The sequence below is a fragment of the Coregonus clupeaformis genome, chromosome 24 (genome assembly GCF_020615455.1).
Source record: "Coregonus clupeaformis isolate EN_2021a chromosome 24, ASM2061545v1, whole genome shotgun sequence".
Taxonomy (NCBI): Eukaryota; Metazoa; Chordata; class Actinopteri; order Salmoniformes; family Salmonidae; genus Coregonus; species Coregonus clupeaformis.
The window spans coordinates 60,535,959-60,540,793 of NC_059215.1; positions in this window are offsets into that span (position 1 = coordinate 60,535,959).

Genomic DNA, 4,835 nt, shown 5'->3' on the forward strand with positions numbered 1-4,835 from the left:
TTGCGCTGTTATCTTGTCATTTTGACTAATGTGTCCCACTGAACAGTGTCTCGACCAGCAACATGTTACAATAATGGAAATGAAAATGGGAGAATAAACACTATTCAAGGACAAGGCTGAAGAAAAAGTAGAAGAAGAAGAAGTAGAAGAAGAAGAAGAAGAAGAAGAAGAAGAAGTAGAAGAAGAAGTAGAAGAAGAAGTAGAAGAAGAAGAAGAAGAAGAATAAGAAGAAGAAGAAGGCCTATATGGCTCTAGAATCTCAAGTTTATGGTAGATTCCACAGTTTGAGAAGTCACCCAAAATGAACTTTCAACAAAGAGGTGAATTTAGAGAAACTACAAAGATCTATAGACAAATAAGTTGAAGACGTGGTCACAGAGAAGCAAAGTTTGAGGAACCTGTTGTTGTTGATTGACAGTGGACACAAGAGACAACTCGAGCCACACTGATTGCAAGGCAATGCAATCCATATGCAATTGCTTCAAGAATGGCAATTTATGCACTACAAAAACGTGTTGTAAGGATTGAAAAGTAGGTCAGAGAATTGTTTGATCACTTCTTCTGTGACTGTGTTTCTGTGCATTCCTTTGAAAGTATTTGTTTTGGTTTCTGTGGCTGTGTGATTGTTTGTTTATTGTTTGTTTATTCATTACATTTGTGGCCAAGCCGGTGCAATTCAGGAAAGGAGTCTCATCGAAACAACAGGTGTTGCATTTACCACAGTTAAAAGTAACACAACAACTCCCATAGACTCTACTGTGATTGGACAGGGTTGATAATGAAGTTCAGTGCAATGTTCAGCACACTCAGTAACTAACCTCTCATTCTTTTATTGTAGCTAGCTACAATATATATACAAAAGTATGTGGACACCCCTTCAAATTAGTGGGTTTGGCTATTTCAGCCACACCCGTTTCTGACAGGTGTATAAAAAACGAGCACGCAGCCATGCAATCTGCATAGACAAACATTGGCAGTAGAATGGCCTTACCGAAGAGCTCAGTGACTTTCAACGTGGCACCGTCATAGGATGCCACCTTTCCAACAAGTCCTCTGTGGTCCTCTGTAGCTCAATTGATAGAGCATGGCGCTTGTAACGCCAGGGTAGTGGGTTCGATCCCCGGGACCACCCATACGTAAAAATGTATGCGCACATGACTGTAAGTCGCTTTGGATAAAAGCGTCTGCTAAATGGCATATTATTATATTATAAGTCAGTTGGTCAAATTTCTGCCCTGCTAGAGCTGCCCCGGTCAACTGTAAGTGCTGTTATTGTGAAGTGGAAACGTCTAGGAGTGACAACGGCTCAGCCGTGAAGTGGCCACACAAGCTCACAGAACAGGACCGCTGAAGCACGTAGCGCGTAAAAAACGTCTGTCCTCGGTTGCAACACTCACTACCGAACTCCAAACTACCTCTGGAAGCAACGTCAGCACAATAACTGTTCGTCAGGAGCTTCATGAAATGGGTTTCCATGGCCGAGCAGTCGCACACAAGCTTAAGATCACCATGTGCAATGCCAAGCGTGGAGTGCTGTAAAGCTCGCCGCCATTGGACTCTGGAGCAGTGGACATGCGTTTTCTGGAGTGATGAATCACGTTTCACCATCTGGCAATCCGACGGACAAATCTGGGTTTGGTGGATGCCAGGAGAAAGCTACCTGCCCCAATGCATAGTGCCAACTGTAACGTTTGGTGGAGGAGGAATAATAGTCTGGGGCTGTTTTCATGTTTCGGGCTAGGCCCCTTAGTTCCAGTGAAGGGAAATCTTAATGCTACAGCATACTGTCCAACTTTGTGGCAACAGATTGGGGAAGGCCCTTTCCTGTTTCAGCATCACAATGCACAAAGCAAGGTCTGTACAGAAATGGTTTGTTGAGATCGGTGTGGAAGAACTTGACTGGCCTGCACAGAGCACTGACCTCAACCTTTGGGATGAATTGGAACGCCGACTGCGAGCCAGGCCTAATCGCCCAACATCAGTGCCCGACCTCACTAATGCTCTTGTGGCTGAATGGAAGCAAGTCCCTGCAGCAATGTTCCAACATCTAGTGGAAAGCCTTCCCAGAAGAGTGGCGACTGTTATAGCTGCAAAGGGGGGACTAACTTCATGAATTTGGAATAGGATGTTCGACAAGCAGGTGTCCACATACTTTTGGTCATGTAGTGTACGATCAGAGCAGGTGGTCATATGAGCTGTGATAGGCTACTGGCTGCATTCTCTTCAGCCCTGTCGTAACCAATCCATGTTGATTACTGTCGGAGGGTCTTGGAGCAGCATGGTGGAAACACAAACACGCATACGCATTATGTTATTCTATCGTCGTGGGGACCTAAAATGTCCATTCAAAATCCTATTTTCCCTAACCCCTAACCCTAAATCTAACCTTAACCCTAACCCTTACCCTTAACATAACCCTAACCTTAACCCTAACCCAAACTCTAACTCAAACCCTAAACCTAACCCTAACCCCTAAGCTTAAAATAGCCATTGTCGTCATGGGGACATGGGAAGTGTCCCCACGAGGGAGAATTGTCCTTGTTTTACCATCCTTGTGGTAAACCACAAAGATAGAACCAACCCACACACACACGTACACACACACACACACACACACCATTTCTAAACAGTCTGGTAGAGGCATCGTCCTGTCCTCTCCCCAGCCGTGGAACAGAACACTGATTACATAATCATCCAATTACTTTAACATCTCCCTGTTTTCTCTCTTTACTATCGGTTGATGAGGTTTTGTTCCTCAATACCAAAAAAGAGGTAATATACTTTGTCGGCTCTGTATTGTTCTGGATGCTGTTGATTAGTAGCCTATCATAGACTTTGAAGCTACAGTGAGGGAAAAAAGTATTTGATCCCCTGCTGATTTTGTACGTTTGCCCACTGACAAAGAAATGATCGGACAAAAAAAATGCATGTAAAAAATGTTGTAAATTGATTTGCATTTTAATGAGGGAAATAAGTATTTGACCCCCAAGCAATCAGAAAGATTTCTGGCTCCCAGGTGTCTTTTATACAGGTAACGAGCTGAGATTAAGAGCACACTCTTAACCTGTCCACAGAAGAAATCAATCAATCAGATTCCAAACTCTCCACCATGGCCAAGACCAAAGAGCTCTCCAAGGATGTCAGGGACAAGATTGTAGACCTACACAAGGCTGAAATGGGCTACAAGACCATCGCCAAGCAGCTTGGTGAGAAGGTGACAACAGTTGGTGCGATTATTCACAAATGGAAGAAACACAAAATAACTGTCAATCTCCCTCAGCCTGGGGCTCCATGCAAGATCTCACCTCGTGGAGTTGCAATGATCATGAGAACGGTGAGGAATCAGCCCAGAACTACACGGGATGATCTTGTCAATGATCTCAAGGCAGCTGGGACCATAGTCACCAAGAAAACAATTGGTAACACACTACGGCGTGAAGGACTGACATTTCTGAAAGGTCCCCCTGCTCAAGAAAGCACATATACATGCCCGTCTGAAGTTTGCCAATGAACATCTGAATGATTCAGAGGAGAACTGGGTGAAAGTGTTGTGGTCAGATGAGACCAAAATCGAGCTCTTTGGCATCAACTCAACTTGCCGTGTTTGGAGGAGGAGGAATGCTGCCTATGTCCCCAAGAACACCATCCCCACCGTCAAACATGGAGGTGGAAACATTATGCTTTTGGGGTGTTTTTCTGCTGAGGGGACAGGACAACTTCACCGCATCAAAGGGACGATGGACGGGGCCATGTACCGTCCAATCTTGGGTGAGAACCTCCTTCCCTCAGCCAGGGCATTGAAAATGGGTTGTGGATGGGTATTCCAGCATGACAATGACCCAAAACACACGCCAAGGCAACAAAGGAGTGGCTCAAAAAGAGGGACATTAGGGTCCTCGAGTGGCCTGGCCAGTCTCCAGACCTTAATCCCATAGAAAATCTGTTGAGGGAGCTGAAGGTTCGAATTGCCAAACATCAGCCTCGAAACCTTAATGACTTGGAGAAGATCTGCAAAGAGGAGTGGGACAAAGTCCCTCCTGAGATGTGTGCAAACCTGGTGGCCAACTACAAGAAACGTCTAAAATAAAAATCATTTTTCAATTCATCCAGGTTTTTAATTTCTTTACACAATCGGAAAGAGCAGATTCTAAGGGTTCTAAAGCACATACAAACTACTTTTTTCTCCCCAATTGGTAGTTACAGTCTTGTCCCATCGCTGCAACTCCCCTACGGACTCGGGAGAGGCGAAGGTCGAGAGCCATGCGTCCTCCGAAACACGACCTGCCAAGCCGCACTGCTTCTTGACACACTGCTCGCTTAACCCAGAAGCCAGCTGCACCAATGTGTTGGAGGAAACACTGTCCAGCTGGCGACCGAAGTCAGCTTGCAGACGCCTGGCCCACCACAAGGAGTCGCCAGAGCGCAATGGGACAAGGGAATCCCGGCCGACCAAACCCTCCCCTGACCCAGACAACGCTGGGCCAATTGTGCGCCGCCTCATGGGTCTCCCATGCTTGGGATCAAACCCGGGTCTGTAGTGACGCCTCAAGCACTGCGATGCAGTGCCTTAGAGCGCTGCGCCACTCGTGAGGCCCCAAACACCTACAAACTGAAAAGAAGGTGGGCATGGGCTCTGTTTCAAAATATAACTTTTTTGTTATATGACAGCAGTTCCACACATTCCCATGACATTCAAGCTGTGTGGGAAAAATAGTATTAATATTTTATTCTCATATTCCATTATATTCTTACTATAAAACATGTGTGTTGACTGTGATCAGGGCAGGGGAATGTAAGTGTGTCTTAACTGTTCAATGAACAAAATAACAAACTAT